Raw genomic sequence first — 10,051 nt, forward strand, 5'->3', positions numbered from 1 at the left:
CGCACACACGCACACACGCACACACGCACACACACACACACACACACACACACACACACACACACACACACACACACACACACACACACACACACACACACACTCACCCTCAACCCCCAGCTAGCTCCAGCTTTCATTAATGCCTAACACATTCTGTCACTCTCATTGAAGATAGATTCACAAATAGTTACACACGAAACCAGGAAATAAACCTGCCTCTTTACACATTTAAAAATACCTTATATATTTGCTGTGTATTTGAATGACACCTGGATCTTAACAGTATAGTATAAGAATAATGTGTTAGATTGGAAGTGTAAGAGGCTTCTGTAAGTGAGTTTATCTGATACAATCTCAAAACATTTTAGCAGACACTCTTATCCACAGCAATTTACAGAACAAATTAGAGTTAAGTGCCTTGCTCAAGGGCACATTGACTGATTTTTCACCTAGACAGCTCAAGGATTTGAATCAGCGACCTTCAGTTACTGGCCCAACTCGCTTAACCACTAGGCTACCTGCTGCCTATTACACAACTCAAGTGGCTAGGCTATTGTTTGGGAAATATGGAGCACTACAAAGGCTCTTTCTCCCTGGTGAGTAGATATGCTGACACTGTTCAACCATGTAGAGGTGAAGAGAGAGAGAGAGAGAGGTAGAGAGAGAGAGAGAGAGAGAGAGAGGGAGAGAGAGAGAGAGAGAGACGGTGCAGAGGGGCAGAGATAGAGTGAGAGAGACATGTTCAGACTCCTCAGTAGAAGACGTGTGTGAGTCAGCCCTGAGGACAAGCCTGGAGCGTAGAGCACGACCAAACATGCTGAACAGTACCTCTTCTCACACTGGCACCACACACACACACACACACACACACACACACACACACACACACACACACACACACACACACACACACACACACACACACACACACACACACACACACACACACACACACACACACACACCTGAGTGAGTCTGTTTCATGGATGCCTCATAGGAAAGGCATTCAGGTAAGCTGTCCATATCAGCTCTCCCCATCGTCTCTCCAAGGAGAAAGATACATTGGTCTCTTTGTCTGTCTCTCAGTCCACTGCTCTCTCAGTCCACTGCTCTCTCAGCCCACTGCTCTCTCAGCCCACTGCTCTCTCAGTCCACTGCTCTCTCAGCCCAATGCTCTCTCAGTCCACTTCTTCTCTCAGTCCACTTCTTCTCTCAGTCCACTGCTCTCTCAGTCCACTGCTCTCTCAGCCCAATGCTCTCTCAGCCCACTGCTCTCTCAGTCCAATGCTCTCTCAGTCCACTTCTTCTCTCAGTCCACTGCTCTCTCAGCCCACTCCTCTCTCAGCCCACTGCTCTCTCAGTCCACTGCTCTCTCAGCCCACTGCTCTCTCAGTCCACTGCTCTCTCAGCCCACTGCTCTCTCAGCCACTGCTCTCTCAGCCCACTGCTCTCTCAGTCCAATGCTCTCTCAGTCCAATGCTCTCTCAGTCCACTGCTCTCTCAGCCCACTGCTCTCTCAGTCCAATGCTCTCTCAGTCCACTGCTCTCTCAGCCCACTGCTCTCTCAGCCCACTGCTCTCTCAGTCCACTGCTCTCTCAGCCCAATGCTCTCTCAGTCCACTTCTTCTCTCAGTCCACTTCTTCTCTCAGTCCACTGCTCTCTCAGTCCACTGCTCTCTCAGCCCAATGCTCTCTCAGCCCACTGCTCTCTCAGTCCAATGCTCTCTCAGTCCACTTCTTCTCTCAGTCCACTGCTCTCTCAGCCCACTCCTCTCTCAGCCCACTGCTCTCTCAGTCCACTGCTCTCTCAGCCCACTGCTCTCTCAGCCCACTGCTCTCTCAGCCACTGCTCTCTCAGCCCACTGCTCTCTCAGTCCAATGCTCTCTCAGTCCAATGCTCTCTCAGTCCACTGCTCTCTCAGCCCACTGCTCTCTCAGTCCAATGCTCTCTCAGTCCACTGCTCTCTCAGCCCACTGTTCTCTCAGTCCAATGCTCTCTCAGTCCACTGCTCTCTAGGTCCACTTCTTCTCTCAGTCCACTGCTCTCTCAGCCCACTGCTCAGTCCAATGCTCTCTCAGTCCACTGCTCTCTCAGTCCAATGCTCTCTCAGCCCACTGCTCTCTCAGCCCACTGCTCTCTCAGCCCACTGCTCTCTCAGTCCAATGCTCTCTCAGTCCACTGCTCTCTCAGCCCACTGCTCTCTCAGTCCAATGCTTTCTCAGCCCACTGCTCTCTCAGTCCAATGCTCTCTCAGTCCACTGCTCTCTCAGCCCACTGCTCTCTCAGCCCAATGCTCTCTCAGCCCACTGCTCTCCCAGTCCACTGCTCGCTCAGCCCACTGCTCTCTCAGTCCACTGCTCTCTAAGTCCACTTCTTCTCTCAGTCCACTGCTCTCTCAGTCCACTGCTCTCTCAGCCCACTGCTCTCTCTGTCCACTTCTTCTCTCAGTCCTCTGCTCTCTCAGTCCACTGCTCTCTCAGCCCACTGCTCTCTCAGTCCAATGCTCTCTCAGCCCACTGCTCTCTCAGCCCACTGCTCTCTCAGTCCACTGCTCTCTCAGTCCACTGCTCTCTCAGTCCACTGCTCTCTCAGCCCACTGCTCTCTCAGCCTAATGCTCTCTTAGCCCACTGCCCTCTCAGTCCACTTCTTCTCTCAGCCCACTGGTCTCTCAGCCCACTGCTCTCTCAGTCCACAGTTCTCTCAGCCCACTTCTTCTCTCAGTCCACTGCTCTCTCAGCCCACTGCTCTCTCAGCCCACTGTACTCTCAGTCCACTTCTTCTCTCAGCCCACTGCTCTCTCAGCCCACTTCTCTCTCAGTCCACTCCTCTCTCATCCCACTGCTCTCTCAGTCCAATGCTCTCTCAGCCCACTGCGCTCTCAGTCCAATGCTCTCTCAGTCCACTGCTCTCTCAGTCCACTGCTCTCTCAGCCCACTGCTCTCTCAGTCCACTTCTTCTCTCAGCCCACTGCTCTCTCAGTCCACTGCTCTCTAAGTCCAATTCTTCTCTCAGTCCACTGCTCTCTCAGCCCACTGCTCTCTCAGTCCACTTCTTCTCTCAGTCCACTGCTCTCTCAGTCCACTGCTCTCTCAGCCCACTGCTCTCTCAGTCCAATGCTCTCTCAGCCCACTGCTCTCTCAGCCCACTGCTCTCTCAGTCCACTGCTCTCTCAGTCCACTGCTCTCTCAGCCCACTGCTCTCTCAGCCTAATTGTCTCTCAGCCCACTGCTCTCTCAGTCCACTTCTTCTCTCAGCCCACTGGTCTCTCAGCCCACTGCTCTCTCAGTCCACTGCTCTCTCAGCCCACTTCTTCTCTCAGTCCACTGCTCTCTCAGCCCACTGCTCTCTCAGCCCACTGCTCTCTCAGCCCACTGCTCTCTCAGCCCACTGCTCTCTCAGCCCATTGCTCTCTCACCCCACCGCTCTCTCAGTCCACTTCTCCTCTGGGCAGGTTGGGATCTGCCTGGTTACAGGACCACAACACACTTGTAGTCTGGGTATCTCAAGACAAACCTTATCTCTGTTTTAAAACATGGAAATGATTGGCTGTGACAGTTGATACTGTATGTCTTTATTATGACTGTGTTATGTAGACCCTATGACTGAATGATCATCTCAACGGTCAGATTTCCAACAGGTTTTGCTAAAGGCATCACACTGTAACAAGGTAACATCAATGGTCAGATTTCCAACAGTTTCTGCTAAAGGCATCACTCTGTAACAAGGTAACATAGTTTTGACCTTTATGTCCACTTCTCCTGTTGACTTTTCTTGGTATTTAATTCCCACCATGTTTCACGTTCCATGTTTATTGTTTCCTAATGTTACGCGCCCCTAATGTCTATGACACTACAGATCTGAGCATGGCTGTGCCCTGACAGGAGAGGTCATATGATGTCTGTGACCTCTGACCTCTCCAGTAGAGCAGTGGTCACATACACAGTTTAGCAGATGTTACAGCAGGTGCAGCAAAATGCTTGTGTTTCTAGCTCCTACACTGCAGTAGAATGTCAAACAAGTACACAAATAATAAATAATAAAAAAGTAGAAAAAATAAAGTAGGCAGAGGTACGGGCCTAGTATTCATAGCTGGTTTTGAAAAGGCCTTTGATAAAGTACAACTAGAAATATATATATATACAATGGGTTAAATTAGTGTATAGTAACCCTAAATTCAAATTAGTAAATAATGGTCACATCTCTGAAAATATTAAACTATCAAGAGGAGTGAAACAAGGTTGTCCGTTATCGGCATATTTTTTATTATGGCCATCGAAATGTTAGTTATTAAAATCAGATCCAACAATATCAATGGGCTAGAAATCCAGATCTTAAAAACAAAGGTGTCATTGCACGCTGATGATTCATGTTTTCTTTTATATCCGCTATCTGGATCCCTGCACAGCCTCATAGAGGATCTAGATAAGTTTTCTAACCTCTGGATTACAACTGAACTATGATAAATGTACCATATTATGTAATGAATCGCTAATAAATACTACTTTTACATTACCGTACTGTATAGTATACAAATAAATGGGGGTCTGATGGTGAAGTGGACATACTCTGTACTCATATCCCAAAATAAAGATAGCGATCTCGCTACAATACTGTACATTTTAGTAGAAAGTTAGCAAAAATAGATAATATGTTGCTACCATGGAAAGATAAATACCTGTCTATTTGTGGAAAAAACACCATGGCCCTGCCTACACAGAACGACTTGTTTAAAAAAAAAAAATGAGCAAAAAAATATTTCACTTTATTTGGAATGACAAGCAAGACAAAATTAAACAGGCTGATTTATATAATGAATATGAATTCGGAGGGCTGAAATGATTAAATATTAAAGAATTGAACCTCTCACTAAAGGCTTCAGTCATAAATCCAAACTGGTTCTCTAGCAGATTAGGAAGGATGTCTCATCCCATGTTCAAAAATGGCCTTATTCCCTTTATTCAGATTACAACCTCTTAGTTATTTGAAAATTAAATAATCTCCAGAATATTCCTATTTTTAAAAGAAGCAATAGAAAGCTGGTTGCCATTTCAGTTTAATCCACCAGAAAAGACAAAACAAAATGTAAAACAAATATTATGGATAAACTCAAATACACTAACTGATTTAAAAAAATAAACATTATAAAAAATAATTTAATAATCTTTGTTCATGAATATCATAAATATGACTGGTGGAGTTGTCACACATGCAGCTAAAATAAATCTATGGAAATGTCTGCTCAATCCAAAACTACAACCAACTGATTGCAGCATTACCACAAAAATGAAGGAGGCAAGTGGAAAGGAGAGAAGGAAAGGAACTAGTTTGTCGGTCATACATTAAAGACCAAAATTGTGATAATAAAAAAATATACATATTTAATTTAAAGACCAAAGAATTGACAACTGCGCCATACAGGTGGCAAAATAGAAGAGATTTTCAATGTGCCGATTCCATGGCACATGGTTTATGAACTGATAAATAAAACAACACCGGATTCAGAACTTAGAGTCTTTCAATGTAAATTAGTATACACAATTCTTGTAACCAATAGAATGTTAAATGTACTGTATGGGGGATACAACCATCCCAGCTCTACAGATTTTGCTGCGAAGAGACAGAAACATTAGATCACTTGTTTTGGTACTGCCCATATGTAGGTTCAGGAATGGCTGAAGAACTGTAACATTTACCGAGAGCTAACTCTGCAGGTAGCAATACTGGGTGACTTGAAAAGCCACAGTCAATCGATCAATAGTATAATACAACTTTTAGGAATGTATTAATCTTTAATTTACAATCTGTAGAAACTGTGAGAATATGAAGGTTTGTAACTTTTGTGAAACATTACAGCACAGTGGAAAATATATGGCAGCTAGAAATCTAAACTGGATGGTCTTCAGAGAGAGATGGGAGGGGTTGAGGAGAGCTGAAGGCTGGGACTGGATGGTCTTCAGAGAGAGATGGGAGGGGTTGAGGAGAGCTGAAGGCTGGGACTGGATGGTCTTCAGAGAGAGATGGGAGGGGTTGAGGAGAGCTGAAGGCTGGGACTGGATGGTCTTCAGAGATAGATGGAAGGGGTTGAGGAGAGCTGAAGTCTGGGAGTGGATGGTTTCAGAGATAGATGGGAGGGGTTGAGGGGAGCTGAAGCCTGGACTGGATGGTCTTCAGAGATAGATAGGAGGGGTTGAGGAGAGCTGAAGGCTGGGAGTGGATGGTTTCAGAGATAGATGGGAGGGGTTGAGGGGAGCTGAAGGCTGGGACTAGATGGTCTTCAGAGATAGATGGGAGGGGTTGAGGAGAGCTGAAGGCTGGGACTGGATGGTCTTCAGAGATAGATGGGAGCGGTTGAGGAGAGCTGAAGGCTGGGACTGGATGGTCTTCAGAGATAGATGGGAGGGGTTGAGGGGAGCTGATGTTCTGTATTATCTCATTCTGTATTATGTTTCATGTTTTGTGTGGACCTCAGGAAGAGTAGCTGCTGCTTTTGCAACAGCAAATGGGGATCCTAATAAAATACCAAAATACCAATACCAAATAAAGGGCAAGGATGGAGAAAGTGATGAAATCTCAAAAGGTAACTTCCCCATCTTGGTGTTGTGGGATCTGTATCTGAGCTAGATAGGTGTGTCCAGATGGAGAGGTAACTGCGGAGTACAAACACCAACCACACTATCCAGATGTTGTTTTTTCTGCTGTTTTGTGTCATCCTCAATGATTTTAAATGCATTATATCCATATGTGGTTGTGTTGTGTTTTTAAACGGTCAAATAAATACAATAAAATAAATCTCCCCTCCTCCTTCCCCCTACCCCTACCCCTCTCCCTCCTGTTCTGTTCCCCTCCTCGCCCCCCTCACTCCTCTCCGCCCTCCCTTTCTTCCCCCTCCCTCCCCCTCAGATTCCGGGCATATCCAGAGTGTGGGTGTTGTCGTCTCCCAGAGTGAGAAAGAGAGAGAGAGCATGTCTGGACAGCACAACATCACCAGGACAGCCGATAACAGCGGTTGCCAGATTGGGTAATGTCCTGCACTACTGCGTGACTTTCTAGAAGATTGCATGGGATTTTGCCTCTGATTGAGCTCACAGTTGTTAATTGAATCTGGCAGCACTGGATAGCAGTATTCCCCAGCACTAATACATACTGTATCTACAGACAAGAAAGGGGAAGAGAGGAAGCGAGGGGAAGAGAGAGGGGGAAGAGAGGGGAAGACGGGGGAAGAGAGGGGGAAGAGAGGGGAAGAGAGGAAGCGAGGGGAAGAGAGAGAGGAAGAGAGGGGAAGAGGTAAGAGGGGGAGGAGGGGGAGTTTCATGTCCCTCCTGCTGCTTTATGATGGATAGGACCCGCTGCAGGTCATCATAAAACACACAGAGAAACACTCTCAACACTCTCAACTACAAACAAGCACGTGTGCCCAGACACTGTACTGCATATTGCAATACCTCAAGCTGTCAATCACTACAGTAATGCTTACTATACAGCCTCAATTTGTCAGGGCATGGACTCTACAGCGTGTTGTAAGGGTTCCACAGGGATGCTGGCCCATGTTGACTCATATGCTTCCCACAGTTGTGTCAAGTTGGCTGGATGTCTTTTGGGTGGTGGACCATTCTTGATACACAAGGGGAAACAGTTGAGTATGAAAAAACCAACAGCATTGCAGTTCTTCACACAAACCAGTGTGCCTGGCACCTGCTACCATAGCCCATTAAAAGGCACTTAAATATTTTGTCTTGCCCATTCACCCTCTGAATGGCCCACATACACAATCTATGTCTCAGCTGTCTCCTTCAACATGTCTCCTCCCCTTCATCTACACTGATTGAAGTGGATTTAACAATTGACATCAATAAGGGGTGATAGCTTTCACCTGGATTCACCTGGTCAGTATATGTCATGGAAAAAGCAGGTGCTCTTAATGTTTTGTATACTCAGTGTATAGTATTTATTAAGGGAGGCCTCTCACGGGTCGCTGGGGCGTCTCCATGGGAATTATAGTCTGTGTGTACTCCCACTGACCTGTTTGAGCATTAACCCTCTTTGAAGGCCGGCTGAGACAGTGGGAAGTAGAGGAATTAGATGTTCACACTGAACACACACACGCACTAACAAACATACAAACACACACATACGGACACTCCTCTCATCTCTCTCTCTCATACACACACCACCCAGCCCTCTCCCCACTCCCCCCCACACACACTCTCCCACTACCCCACTCCCTAAACTACTGATCCAAGATGGCGTAGCAGTGCAGACGTGTTTGTCATTGTCCGATGTAAATTTGGTCTTTTTTTTTTGTCTCTTTTTGTATAAATCCTCCCTCCATCCTCCCTCCCCCCTCCATCTTTCATCCATCCTCCCTCCCTCCATCCTCCCTCCATCCATCCTTCCTCCATCCATCCTCCCTCCATCCATCCTTCCTCCATCCATCATCCCTCCCTGCCTCCCCTCCATCCTCCGTCTTTCATCCATCATCCTCCCTCCCTCCCTCCCTCCCTCCCTCCCTCCCTCCCTCCCTCCCTCCCTCCCTCCCTCCCTCCCTCCCTCCCTCCCTCCCTCCCTCCCTCCTCCCTCCCTCCCTCCCTCCCTCCCTCCCTCCCTCCCTCCCTCCATCCTCTATCCATCCTCCCTCCCTCCCTCCCTCCACCCTCCCTCCCTCCCTCCCTCCCTCCATCCATCCATCCATCCATCCTCCCTCCATCCATCCATCAAGCCTCCCTCCATCCTCCATCCATCCATGCATCCATCCTCCCTCCATCCATCCATCAAGCCTCCCTCCATCTTTCATTCAGTCTATAGAGTGGCACAGAGGAGTTTAGTCAGCCGTTTAGCAGACAAAGAGTCCAATGATCTGTCTTATTCAGTGTAATAGAGATCTGCTATCTGCCCTCTACCCCATGATATCACCACACAGATACGTGGCTGTGTCTAACAGACATGCTGGCTTCTTATGACGAGGCAGGAACATGCGCACACACACACACACACACACACACACACACACACACACACACACACACACACACACACACACACACACACACACACACACACACACACACACACACACACACACACACACACACACACACACACACACACACACACTAGGGAAATAGTATCTGCGTTGTCTGTCTGTGGGTGTTATTAGTCATGGAGAGCGGGGTGTTCCCCCAGAACACTGGAGTTCACTCATAACCCCCTGATCCCTAACCTCTGCTCTGACTTTCTATGCATCCCAAATGGCACCCTATTCCCTTTATAGTGCACTACTTTTGATCTGAGCCCATAGGCCACTATGTAGGGAAAAGCAGCCAATAGAGGACTATGTAGAGAATAGGAGCCAATAGAGAACTATGTAGGGAATAGGAGCCAATAGAGAACTATGTAGGGAATAGGAACCAATAGAGAACTATGTAGGGAATAGGAGCCAATAGAGAACTATGTAGGGAATAGGAACCAATAGAGAACTATGTAGGGAATAGGGGCCAATAGAGAACTATGTAGGGAATAGGGGCCAATAGAGAACTATGTAGGGAATAGGAGCCAATAGAGAACTATGTAGGGAATAGGAACCAATAGAGAACTATGTAGGGAATAGAAGCCAATAGAGAACTATGTAGGGAATAGGAGCCAATAGAGAACTATGTAGGGAATAGGGGCCAATAGAGAACTATGTAGGGAATAGGAGCCAATAGAGAACTATGTAGGGAATAGGGGCCAATAGAGAACTATGTAGGGAATAGGAGCCAATAGAGAACTATGTAGGGAATAGAAGCCAATAGAGAACTATGTAGGGAATAGGAGCCAATAGCAGAATTATGTAGGGAATAGGAACCAATAGAGAACTATGTACGGAATAGGAACCAATAGAGAACTATGTAGGGAATAGGAGCCAATAGAGAACTATGTAGGGAATAGGGGCCAATAGAGAACTATGTAGGGAATAGGAGCCAATAGAGAACTATGTAGGGAATAGAAGCCAATAGAGAACTATGTAGGGAATAGGAACCAATAGAGAACTATGTAGGGAATAGGAGCCAATA

The sequence above is a fragment of the Salmo salar genome, chromosome 09 (assembly GCF_965601325.2).
Source record: "Salmo salar chromosome 09, fSalSal1, whole genome shotgun sequence".
Lineage (NCBI taxonomy): Eukaryota > Metazoa > Chordata > Actinopteri > Salmoniformes > Salmonidae > Salmo > Salmo salar.